The 14,246-nt window shown below is 34.7% G+C and overlaps 1 protein-coding gene across 2 annotated transcripts in view; it reads right to left on the bottom strand.

The window, feature by feature from the left end:
- Positions 1-14,246, bottom strand: part of FGF14 (fibroblast growth factor 14) — a 784,900-nt gene that overhangs the window by 239,695 nt on the left and 530,959 nt on the right. The gene's annotated exons all lie outside the window — the stretch shown is intronic.

The raw sequence follows: 14,246 nt of genomic DNA, 5'->3' as shown, positions 1-14,246 counted from the left end.
AATCCTAATAATTGGCTTCTTAATCAGAATATTCTATTAAAATTAAGAGTATGGCTATTTGAAGAGATTGTGGATACATATGATTTATTTCATGTGCCACCCCATAGCATTGTTTTGTAATTTTTCTCTTAGCATACAGAAAACAAACTCCTTTAATAGAAGTTATTCTGGCCCTTATTTTAATTCATAGTAAGAATGAAAAAAAGAAGAATGTTGTTTTTTCAACATTTTAAAAAGAAAATCATAAATACATAAAATAGATACCACTACAAAATTTCATGAGAATAGTTTTGGAGAGTTTTGGTTCTTGGATCTCTTGTGATTACTGGTTGAGTTGAATTAGGCTGCAGATAAGTTTTCAAAATATTTTTTATACATGAAATTAATTGTCAATCAGTTGCCCTTACTTTTTCTAAGCCTCTTTTTTTAAAATACAGTGAATTAATTTTTTTAACAAAGCACTTCAGAAGAACTCTAAGGACAAGAAGAAGGTTTTAAGCCCTGGATATAGCTCAGTGGATTGAGCATGGGCCTGCGAACCAGAGTTTCATGGTTCAATTACCAGTCAGGGCACATGCCTGGGTTGCAGGCCAGTTCCCGGCAGGGGACACACGAGAGGCAACCATACATTGATATTTCTCTCCCTCTCTTCTTCCCTTCCCCTCTAAAGATAAATAAATACAATATTTAAAAAAGAAGCAGGTTTTAAAATTCCAAGTCAAGACTTTTTTTTGCCTTAGTATTTAACCCAGGGGACACATTTAGAGGGAATGGAAATCCCCAATAAAATGACTTCGAGATCAACTCTGGTGAGGTAGAAGATAGAGGCTGAAAGATGAAACAGCTAACCAGCTACACTGACACTTAAAGTCTTTTTTCCTCTCATTTCTGTTTATTTTCCTTTTTTATACACAATCTTTTTTAGTCTTAATTTTCTTACTCTATTCATCCCTATCTGTCCTAATTGTTCACAATATACAAATGGCTGATAACTAATAACATTGGTGATATTTTCTGTATTTCCTTATTACCATTTTGAAAGTAGAGTTACATTATTGTTATCTCCCAAAACATGTTCAAGAAGTAGATTAAAACTAACCAAAATTAAGGAAGCAATTTTTTCTTAAAACACAATTTGTATGTGTTTATTGTCAGATCCCACTATATTCTTATCTTTAACTTCCCATTGTTCATAAAACAAATGCTATAATAGCAATAAATGAGAAATTGTTCACTACAAGATTTTACTTTGTGAATATATTTGTTCAATTAGATGAAATTAATGTTGTTATCTACAAGTATATTTACCTAATAAAATTTAGGTAACAATAGAATTGTGATTCTAATTTTACATATTATTAGTCTTCTTAATCTTGGCAATTTAAGTAACTAAATATTAGTCTTCTTATTGCTTCTATGTACTCAAATATGCACTTACATATATACATAAATATACTTTGATTTTTTTACAAGACTCAAAATAGAAATCACATTTTAATTTCACAACTAATTTACTTTGGATTGTAACTGCTAGCAAAGAGTGAAGCTATAAACTTCCATATCTAACTTGACTTTTCTAATAACCAAAAAAAGATAATAAATATTTTAAGTACTTGCTGGTTTCAAACTTTTAATTTGCTTCATTACCAAGGAAAGGAAGTAGGCCTTGAATAAGTCAGTGATACACATATTGGAAATGTTCAATATGTATTCCAATCTTCAAGAAAGGCGATGCTAGGGAGAGCAGTAACTAGAACCATTGTTCTAATATTCCACACATGCAACAAAGGTTCTAGCTTATATAGATCAAGGAGAACCAGGTATTCAAGCTGGATTCAGAAAAGGCAGAGGCACTCGAGATCTAACTGAGAGCCTTTGCTGATACTGGAGTGCTCCAAAGAATTTCAGAAGGATAGTCTATGTTTTACAGACTACAGTAAAGCCTTGAAGTACATGGATCATGAAAAACTATGGATTGTTCTGAAAGAAATGGGGGCACCTCAACACTTGATTCTCCTGTGTATAACCTGCATTGTGGATAGGAAGCCACTTTCTAGACAGAATATGAAGAAACAGAATGTTTTCCTATAGGCAAAGTTGTCAGAGAAGGGTGTATTTTATCTGTGCACAGAACACATCATATGGAAAACCTGGGCTAGACTCAGAAAAAGGAGAGAAAACTGGTGGAATAAATATCAGTAAGAAGATAGACAGATGATATCATCTTACTGAAAGGAAGAAGCGGTGTGTAGAAATGACACCTGATGAAAGTAAAAGAAGAAAGTGTCAAAGCAAGAATTTATCTGAACATCAGAAAGACAAAACCATGACAACAGAAGAAATACAAAACTTTAATACAGACAATGAAGACACTAAAATTGTTAAAGACTGTCCTTTCTTTGGTTCAGTCATTAATTCAAATGGAGACTGCAACCAAAGAATCAACAAAAGGCTGAGACTTGGAAGGGCAGCAATAGAATTAGGAAAGATCATCAAGAGCATAGATGTGTCACTAGACACCAAGGTCAAGATCACCCACACCCTCATATTCCCAATTACTATGTATGAAGTTGAAAGTTGGACGGTGAAGAAGGATGATAGAAAGAAAAATGATTCATTTGAAAGATGGTGTTGGAGAAGAGCTCTACAGATACCTTGCACTTCCAGAAAGATGACAAAGCAAGTCCTAGAGCAGATAAAGCCTGAAACATTGCTGGAGGCAAAAATGACAAAATTGAATCTGTCCTACTTTGGGCACATCATGAGCAGGCAAAGTTCTTTAGAAGACAGCAATGCTTGGAAAAATAGAAGGCATAAAGAAAATTGGAAGACCAAATATGGCCCAATCGACTCCATAAAAGAAGCCATAAGCATGAGTCTACAGCTGAGCAGGGCAGGTGAGGACAGGACATTGAGGACATCACTCATAGGGTCACCAGGAGTCAAAACTGACTCAACTGCATATAACACACACATTATGCTTTCAATAAAGTACTATTAGAATAAAACAATAATAGCAAAAGCATATACTCAAATGAACTTATAGCCCTGTGCACAATTATAGTACATGAACATTGTCTTTAGAATACTAGCCCATAATCTGAACTTTTTCATTGCACCCTAAGTCATTTTAACCTCACTTCTCCATTGTTTCCATTAAAGACTTTCTGATAGTAGGTGGAGATTTGGGGGATATGATGTCTTTCTGCTACATATTGTCAGGTGGTTGAGTAGTTCTACAGTCCAAAATGTTTACAACAAAAACTCAGTACTAGATTTGTTTAAGACTCGTGAACATATAAAGAACTGTATTTGGAGCTACAGATATGGTATGTTGGAGTCAAAGAGAAGAAAAGAAAAGGCAGTTATTCCAAAGAATACATTATAATAAAATGTTTTCTACTAAACTTGAAAAGATAACTGAAGCTCTTCACTTTCTACAATTAGACTTAGGCAAGTTATGACTGAGTTGATGTGAAACCCAATTCTTCAGGGCTGCATCCAGCAGCCTCTTGGGCTCCTGATATCCACTTTTGAGAGCTCACTAATTTGTAAAGCTGCCCCTTCATACTATACCAACATATCTGCTGTGTGCTTTTTGGCCCTGATACCTTAGCCACCCCCAACCAGAACCCCAATACACATACAACATACACAAAATCCAGAATACATACAGATGACTGTCCAAGAAATTGTCTCTTTTCTCCACAGGGCTTCTAATCAGTAATCTAACTATTGTGACCAGTTAATCTGAAAATGCATTATGTTCTTTTTTCTTGAATAAGATATTTTAATTCTTAATAAACATTTTGTAAACATAATGTTTAATCTTGAAAAAATAAGGTATTGGTAGACCTGTAGCAGGTTAATGTATGAAATTTTGAAGGCTGAATGGTGGTGGTGCAAAGTGTCACTCAGAGTCTCAAACATTTCACATAAACTAAGATTTATTGAGTGCCACAATATCAGACCCCGAACAAACATTATCTTTTAATCCCTGAGACAACCTTACAAAGGAGAGATTCCTTTCAATTAAACAGATGGGGAAAACAAGTGTGCTGTGGGGTCTCAGCATCTGTTGTCTTCTGAGACAAGATCAAAGCTGGTACTAACTGTCCAAACTATGAAGGCTATGAGCATTTATGTGGTTAAGAAATGAAAAGAACTTTACAGTGTATTTGTTTGGAAGGACACTTATAGGAGTTATTTACTGAGAAGAGTTGAGTTTTGAGGGATGCCCTAATCTTTCCACATGCCTCCAGGATCTCTAAGGGCCATGTTTCAGGCCATGTCCTAACATAGCGCTGAGCAATGCAGTCATATGATTTTCAGAAGCCAAATATCATACTTGAAAACATAAGAAGCAGACCATTGTGGATAACAAATGTAAGCACTTCATGTATATTTCAACTACTTGTGGAAATCATGGAATAAAATGTTTTAATTAGTGTCTGATCTAAAGGAATCCAGGGCCACCATGTCAAGTTAACACCAGAAATTCTTGGGGAGTTTAACTTCTCTCGTCCTGTAGTTCTCCCATTTTTCAGAGCAAAGTGAGTCATGTTCTTTGTTTACCACTAAGTATACTCTCCCTTTATTTAGTATATTCAGTAAATTGTCCATGATATTTGTTGGAATAATAAAAAGATGATTGAATGAGAGAATATGCCCAGAAACACATGATTGAATGAATCAGTTACTACAAAATTTATCCTCCAAGGGATGTTTTCAAAACATTTTTTTTCTAGACAGGGAAAACTAGTGAGTATGGAGGAGTAAATCGGCTCAGAAAGGCTAAATTAAAGAAGGGAGGTGGGGAGCAGGGGACAGGGTGGGTTGGGATGGGAGAAATAGACAAAAAAACTGTACTTGAAAAAAAATTAAATTTTTAAAAAAAGCTATGCAAAATAAAAACACGAATAATGAAAAGGAAAAAAAAAGAGTGGAGATGAGGATTCCTTGAACACCAACAGAATGAAGACCGTTGTATCCAACTTGAAATATAAATTTCTTTTGCTAAAAATGATGGAACAAATTTACCACAGCACCTCCAAGCCTGCCTCAGCCCTGAAAGACATTTGGGAAGCTCTGAAGCCCTCTGTCACTGTAGATAAAATTTTGTCTTTGCACCTACCTTCTTGAATGGACTAATGGAACCAACTGAGGATAATGAATGTACTAGAGTCATTCCTCACTTATATGTAATTTACATGCAAACTTTTTGTTATGGACTGAATTATGCTCACCCAAGAAGCATATGTTGAAGCCATAACCCATAGTACCTCAGAATGTGACTGTATTTGGAGGCTGGGTCTTTAAAGAGATGATTATGTTAAAATCAGCCTCTTAGCATGTACCTTAATCCAGTATGACCGATGTTCTTGTAAAGAGAGAAAATTTGGAAACACAGAAAGATACCAGGGATGCTTGCCCAGAGGGGAGACCGTGGGAGAACACTGAGAAGCTGGACATATGCAAGCCAAGGAGAGAGGCCTCAGAAGAAATCAGACCTGCTAATATCTTGATATTGGATTCCTGGCTTCCAGAACTATGAGAAGATAACTGTCTGTGGTTTAAGCTATCCAGTCCATGCTATTTTGGTATGGCAGCCCTAGGCAACTGGCACACTATTTGAAAACAAACTTATGCTTCTGTTAAAAGAAAAATCTCCGAAGTCACAAAGGCCAGCCTTCATACTGGTGACACTGCTTAGACTAGAGATTGCTTTGTGCAGACTTTGTGACAAAGTGCCACTGAGGCCAGATCCTTCACTGGCTCTGCCAGCAATGTATTACTGTGTCAACATTGGTGGGTATAAGAATAATCAACTCAACAGGTTTTCATTTGTGACTTTAAAGTCTGGTTTTGGGAAATGCATTCATCTGCAAACATAAAGCACCAGCCCCCCCAGAGCCAGAGACCACTTTCAGCTACTTATCGAATGCACAGCAATAAAATTCATGAGCATATAGAGAGACCCATCATGTGTATTTAGTAGGAATGATTTTCTTTAACCAAGAAGTGTTAAAATTAATCAGCATGAACATCTGGTAAGGAATGCATTCATGGAATTGATGTTTATAATTATTCCCTCCACTCTTATCTCTCTGATTGATATTGGATGTGAACACAGGAAAAAACATTATTTAGTTCGTAATAGAAATCTCTACTAAAATAACATCATGGAATGTTTCAACTAATTAGAAAAGCCAAAAAGAAAATTTTACTCAAAATGATTTATTTTTTATCAGTCAATAAGAATTATATAATGTATTTTCCTTTTCAATTTGTCCCCTTAGAATCTCAAAGCTAAATGTATTCTTAAAATATAATTGTTATCTTTGGTCCAGATTTCTGGTATCTCTCTTCCTAAATGACTTTATGTCATTTAATCTTTAGTCATGAAACTAATAAGTATGCCAAACTATGATTTTTCCCCATGAGCTTTTCAAGTCCTTTTTCTGGAATTAGATAGGACATGAATAATGAATAAGAATTATCATTCTAAAAAAGGAAAATTTCTTCTCCACAGGCATGATTTTAACCCTCCGCCATAGGACATATTTGGCAAAGTCTAGAGACATTTTTAGCTGTTACAATTGGGAGCTGATGGATGCTCTTGGTATCTAGTAGATAGAGGCCAAGGATTCTGCTAAACATACTACTTCCCACAGCAACAATTTATGCACTTAAAATGTCAATAGTGCTGAGGTTGAACAATCCTGTCTTAGAACTAGCATATTTTCAGTATTAGAAATGCTTGGTAAAGTTATGATTGAACAATGAATGTTTGATGAATGTTGGATGAAGTCTGATAAGTTCCAGGTTCTATATCAATCTCTATTTTTTCCATTTTTCTTCTTATTTTTATTGTTTAATTTTATTTGTCCCCATTTTCTTCTATTACTTTCCCATGCCCTATTTACCTCCCACTTCTCACATTCAATCTTCCTCCAATTATGTTTGTCCATGGGACTTTCATACATGTCCCTTGATTTGACCCTTCACCTTCTCTCCAGTTCTAGAGAAATACAATTTTGTCTATTTCATAGACATTTTGGTTTTGGTCTCTTTTTCTCTGATTATTAGTGGCAGAATTTCTCTAATCCTTCTGGAAATAGCTTTAAAGTTATTAACAACATCAATATACATATTGAATGATGGCTGGAAATACCTTGAAGTGGTAGCTGGCTTACTAAACAAACTTAGTACATCTCCTCCTTTATTTTTGTCTGATTCCCATGATCCCAAAAGTGACAGCACTTCCCTTCAGTACATTATTTCTGACTGTAGGGCTAATGCTTACCTTGTGTAAAGATGAGCGAAGAACTTATAATTAGTCCAAGAAGGCCTAATTCTAGGCCTTCTAAAGAGAGTTAGCACATGACCTAAAATGCATAACCTTGAGTAATAAAGCTTTGTTAAATTCTCCTCACCATGCACTTCCATCTTCTTCCTTGCTCTTGATTCATAGACTACAATGCCAATAAATTTTATACAATCACACTATTTATTTGAAATGGCCTCAATGTGAGGATGTCTAAATGTGTGTGTGGCTTTACTATTTGTATTTAATCTAGTTCATGGAGAAAAAAAGCTGTTGGGTACAATGGTCACCAAAACTCCTATTAAATAGAGATAGGGCAAAGTCTGGCATGCTTTGGAAGAAAGTAATATAAAAAGAAGTGTCAGAAAGTGAAAAACACAAGATCTATGTGAAGAGGGAAAAAAGATTGTGGAAGAGAGAAGCAATATTGCAGGGGGATGTAATATAGTAGACAGAACAAGATCATTCAAAGAGCTCTGGTTGGGATGTACAATTCCTGGGTTATTTTCCTCTTTAAATTGGCAAAAAGTTATTTAACCTCTCTAGACCTGCAAAATAGACCTGCAAAATAAAAGACTTAACTTGAATGATCTTGATTAAAATCTCTCTAGGCAGTGAATACCTAGTTCTCTGTGCCTTGGGTTGGCTAGCCAGAAACACAGAAATCAGCATATTTTAAAAAGCAGACTTTCATATATAGGCTACATTGAGAAGACTAGTTTAAAAGAGTGTTCGAGAGGGTGGAACAACACCACCTTTTGCTCTGGAAGTATGTAGGGAGGTAGCAGTTGGGAGAGAGGAAGGGAGGTACAGCTCTGTAATGGAGTCATAGTTTTCCACGGAGAGATGAATGAGTCAAATCTTTTCTCTGTTACCCTCTCCTTTCTTCTTCCCAAAGATTAAATGAAAAACAGTAGAGGGAGATGGGTTTCCTACTTTCTATTCCTCCAACAAAGCTTGTGCTTACCTTGAGGCTTCTATACAAACCGGAAATACATGGTAGGGCCAGCTCTTCCATGTCATTCAGGTTTCTACTCCAATATCACCGCCTCAGAGACCTTCCCTGTCCATCCAATCAAAAATAACTACATTCATTGTTCAATCATAACTTTACCAAGCATTTCTAATACTGAAAATATGCTAGTTCTAAGACAGGATTGTTCAACCTCAGCACTATTAACATTTTAAGTGCACAAATTGTTGCTGTGGGAAGTGGTATGCTTAGCAGAATCCTTGGTCTCTATCTACTAGATACCAAGAGCATCCATCAGCTCCCAATTGTAATAACTAAAAATGTCTCTAGATCTCATCCTTTTTTTTGTCTGTTGAGATCTTTTCTCAGTAAGATAGGTCATCTTAATATTTTTTCTATGCATTTTTTATTTTTTCTCCCTACAAGAGAAGAGAGATCTTGTATTCCTTGTTCATTGCTTTGTTCCTAGCCCCTGGTACTGAGTCAAATTCAGTAAATATTTGTTGAATAAATACATAAATAAATGGATAAGAAATGTAACAAATAAAATTTTCATTTGGAATGATCTAAAAGATAGGAAATGGAAACAGACTATGGTGAAAACTGATAGAGTCTTAGGGAGATAAGGCTGCCAGTGGGAGGCACCTATGAGACTAGAAGGGACAGAGCTTGATTCTGCAGGATCAAGAGTGACCTGAAGAATAACCTTGTTAACTGAAAACAACAGCATTATGGAGAGATGCATATTATCATCCTACCCAGTCCTGATGGCTATGGGTGAACAGCTTCAAATCTCAAGAACTGGAATTCATTATAAAAAACTAAAAACAGGGTGACAACACTTCCATACAATTGAACAATCTTTATCAATATGCATAGTCTCACACAGGGCATATGCTCCTTGAGATAGCTGTAACTACTCAATCTCAAAGCTAATAAGCACTCAGATTCTATACTAGCTTTTAACTATCCTAGCTAGATTTCTATAGCTAAAATAAATTACTATTTGCTGATTTCCATAAATTATACCAATATGATAAGACCATTTTATCCATGAATCCTATTTTTTTCCAATAGAAAAATAAAAAGTCCTCTACCTTTTACCACAACTACAAATTTAAGGAGAAATTTAAAAGAAAAACAAAAATGTATCCTCAGTTTCAACAAGTCTTCTGATAGTTATAATTTGCTGGGCCCTCTGCTGCCTGGTTTTGACATTGAAACACAAAAGCTTTTCTAAAACACAAAGAAATCTATGAAATAATAATCTATCCAATTATCCAGTTAAACAAATTCAATTCTTAAATGACAAAAATTTCTTTAGAGGTTTAGCAAACTGAATTGCCTTTGAATATTTTATATAAGTTAGGGAAAATGTTTATTTTCAATTGTCTTCCACTCTTCCCCTTCCACACTCATGATAAATGCCCTGAAAAGAATAAACCCAACTATTTTTTTTGGTGAAATATTATTTAAAATGATAGGAAAAATCATTTGGATCACCATAAAGTCATTATTTTGTTATTTGGTAACATTAAATATAAACCTCGTTGTATACAATTATATTTTCTATCCTCTTACTATATAAGAGCTAATTTAACTCAAATTGAAACTAGTCACTGTATGTATTCTTCAATTTACATAGGCAAATCATCTATTGATTATTGAAATAATAAAAGACATAGTTTTTTTGAAACCACAATGGTATTATCTCAAGATTTATGCCTAAAACCCTTACCTTAAAAAGCATCCTGATGAAAGTAAAATGTTACTCCTCACACACAGTTACTGTGTGAAGAATGTGTAATTATCCAATTTTCCAGCAGTGGACAGTATTACTCTAGTTATCACTATCCAGTGACTAAGGAAAAGCCTGCTCAATATCTCAGGGACTGTCTGCCCCTTATTCCCTTAAACAGAGGAGGAGTCAGTAACATTGGTAACTATTCTGGAAAAATAATAAAATGCCTTTTGTTAAAAAAATAATTGTTATTCTTGGATGTCCAAGAACTACTCAGAAATCAACAGTTACATTAAAAATATGGCTCTTGTTTGATGTTGTGTTTTTAGTACATGGAACATAGCTATTAGCTTCAGAATATCCAATCATCACTCTCAAGTGCATCTTATGCATCTATAAAAATCCTTTCTCCTAGGAAAAGTTGACAATTTGTATAAGACATATACTGCCCTGAAAATAAATAAGTTAATAAGAAATATAATATCTTGATAATCAGTGGCCCAGTCCCAATCCTGGGTTTCTACAAACTAGCTCTGCAACCCCAGGTAGATCATCAGTCTTCCTGATCTTGGTCATCTCCTGCCTATAAAGAAACTACCTACATTATCAATTGTGAAGAACTCCTACACTGATGCTTGTGCTTTTCTGACTCTCTCAGGACAAACTAAAGCAAAAAGCCCTTGGTACCCTTGCATAATCCAACATAGGTGTATTTGTTTAATCTCCATCCAGAAAAAAAATGCCTTTATAAAACAGCTATTCCTTCCGTGATGAATCCAGAAACATAAGCTTCATCCCTCAGGGCAAGTATAATGGAAATAAAGCTGCAGAGCTAATAAAAATCAGGCAGTGGGCTCAAAATAGAAAGCCACTTCCTCTCCATTTTCTACCCTGCACAGCAAGCAGGGTATCTTGCCACATCAGAGAGTCTACTTTGCACTAACAGTTTACTTTGTGCTATGTATTCTTCTTCTTCTTCTCATTTTATAGATGAGGAAACTGAGGCACAGAAGATCAGTATCTATCTAGTCCATGGGTAACTGCTAGATCTGTCATGAATCAAGACAATCTAACTGGAAGGTCTATGCCATTAAAACTACCAGTAGAATCTGCCTATATATATAGGCAGATTCTACTTTTCTGGGTTCCATTCTGACTCACAGTACAATACCTGCATATGTCCACTGCCATTGACTAGATTTTGAATCAGGGATACAAAATAAGAGTAGCCCAGTGGAAAGGCCAGTGGTTCTCAACTGTGGGTCACTTGCTACCTCTAAAGGACATTTGGCATTATCTGGAGACATTAGTGGTTGTTACAATGGAGGGAGAGGTGCTTCCAAGATCTAGCGGATAAAAGCTAGAGATGCTGCTACACGTGTATCGATATAATGCTCAGGAAAGCCCCTCACATCAAAAAGTTACCCTGCTCAAAATGTCAATAGTATCAAAGTTTAAAACTATCCTAGAGTAAGAGAAACTGGGTTTGAATCTTACCTCTGCCACTTACCAGTAGTATGAATGAACCATTTGCTTAAACTCCCTGAAACTATCAGTATCCTCCTTTAAGGGTCATTAAAAATACCCAACAATTATGGATGTGAAAAAGAATGTATGCTTTTCAATTGAGAAACTATTTATATTTCCAAAGATAGTGCCATAAAGTAAAAACAGAAGAGGGTTTGGAATCAAAGTTGCAATTCTTATACCAACTCTGCAAGCCCATTTTCTTTATTAAAAGAGGGGTTGAGGAATTTCTACTCCACACACAATTTTCCTCAGAATTAAATAAAGAGTTCAAATTTTCTTATAACATTTGACATAAATATATCACTAAAATTGTTAACTTCTACTCTCCAAAGTAAATATATATATATATATATATATATGTGCATGTGTGTGTATAAATGTGTGTGCGTATAAATTATATATATATAATTTAGTATATATAATAAATATATATAATTATATATAATTATATTATATATAATTATATATATTTTATATATATACATAATTTAGTATCTGTGTGCAAACCTCACTCTCTACAAACCACAATTCCTTCTTTCCCAAACAAAGTTCTATTTAGTTTAGGTATCTATCCTTATGTCAGGCAGCCAAGTGCTTCAGGAAATGACTAAACCCCCCAAATTCAGATATGAGCCTCCACTAAATTGATCAAAGGTTAATAACATACTTCACAAGTTACAGAATTAACATCAGCCATGTGACCTGGTTCCGGCCGATATACTCAGGGGACTTTGGAGAGCCTGGTTCTAAGTGTCCCAAGAAGAGACAATCTCATTTTCCCCCTGGATGTTCCTTCTGTTTATGGAGCCAGAAACTGCTGCAAGACATTTTGCTACCAACTTCACAAATGACAGAACAGGGATATGGGCAAATCTGAAAGATGAAATTTGAGAACATAATTGAACAATTAAGTCATCTATGTAGGGTGCATTTACTTTGGACTTACTAAAATGTTTTTTAAAAAGTTCTTGTTAAAGCCAGCTTGATTCAAGGTTTCTGTAATGTGCAATCAAAAACATCCAAACTAATGCAAGTGAAGCCTGGGACCCTGACTCTGTACTACAGTTCGCTCATGTTGCTGCCTTTGTATAGGTTTCCTCACCTTTCCTGCAATAATTTTTTTTGGCCAACTAATTTAACAGTCACTATATAATAGAAATGGAGGAAAGCAACGTCTTTTTGCTCTTATACTCATTTACTTGTTTTTAAATTTGTGGTAAAAGCATACAAAATATAAAATTTACCACTTTAACATTTTAAGTGTACAGTCCAGATGGCATTAGGCACATTCACACTATTCTCCAAACATCACAGCATCCATCTCTAGAACTTTTTCATCTTGCAAAACTTTATTTCCTCTCCCTTAGTCTCAGACAACCACTATTCTACTTTGTGTCTCTAAGAATTTGACTACTTTAGGCACCTATGTAAATAGAAATATATAATATCAGTCCTTTTGTGACTGACTTATTCCACTTAGCATAATGTTCTCAAGAGATCTCTGTGGTAGCATGTGCCACAACTTCCTTTTTAAATTGAATATTATTTCATTGTATGTATATACATTATTTTGTTTACCATCCATTAGTCAATGGACACAAGATGCTTGTACTTTTTGGCTATTGTGAATAATGCTGCAATAGACATGTTCATAAATAGCAAGCTTTAATATAACAATCAATTTTTAATCTTTAATGCATACTTGATGGTTTAAATCAGGGGGTGGCAAACTCTACCTCTCAAGCCAAATCTGGCCTGTTATCTGCTTTTATAAATAAAGTTTTATCTGAATTATGCCATGCCCATTTGTTTGTGTATTGTCTGAGGCTGTTTTTTATTTGTTTGTTTGTTACAGTGCAGAATAGGGCACTTCTAACAGAGACCCCACGTTTTCAAAAAAATAAAATGCAAAAAATTAGAATGCAAATTCTACTCCATCAATCAACTTTAAGAACTTCCTTAGTTTCCAATCACATGCAAGATGGTGAAAATTTATGATTCCATTCATACCTTTTTATCTCTACATCTCTAAACATCACCTACAGTAGCCTTTACTCAATCTCAAGTGCATCACTTCCTTTAAGAAAGCTTTCCTTAATCTTCAAGAATCTTGCCTAGCATAAAGTAGCTATCTAATGTTCATTTAATAAATGAATTAATTAATAAAGGTTTGGTTTTTGTTTTTACCTTTTTGTTCCTATGTGTTTGAATGATGGCGTAAGCTTCCTGAAAATGCCAAACCAGAAAATACCGATGGATTCCATTACCTTTAGGTTCCTAAAATTTAGAATAGTCACTTTAAATGAACCTTTTAAAGGTGGTTGGACTGTTTCTGATATTTAGCTTATACTTTTAATTTTGTGTTTTAAAATTTTGTGTTCTTGATACAGGTATTAAGTATTATACAAGAGTGTAGGTTCTATTTGTAGTTTCCTTCATTTTCCTAAAAAGCAAACTGCTGCAGATTATTAGAAATAGGAATTAATAACATGTCAATATGCATACATTCATATAAAATACATATATGATAAAAATCTATTCTATGTATTACTTCTCATGAACAGCAACATTTATGGTTCTTAAAATACTACTATATTATTCAGAGAGTTAACTTTTATATTTTTTTATATTTAAACTAGTGAGGCTATTGAGTATTATATCTAGAGGAAGAACTA

The sequence above is a fragment of the Artibeus jamaicensis genome, unplaced genomic scaffold, assembly GCF_021234435.1.
Source record: "Artibeus jamaicensis isolate MK-2021 breed Jamaican fruit bat unplaced genomic scaffold, CSHL_Jam_final contig_559, whole genome shotgun sequence".
NCBI classification, from domain to species: domain Eukaryota; kingdom Metazoa; phylum Chordata; class Mammalia; order Chiroptera; family Phyllostomidae; genus Artibeus; species Artibeus jamaicensis.
This window is presented reverse-complemented; position numbering and strand designations above follow the sequence as displayed.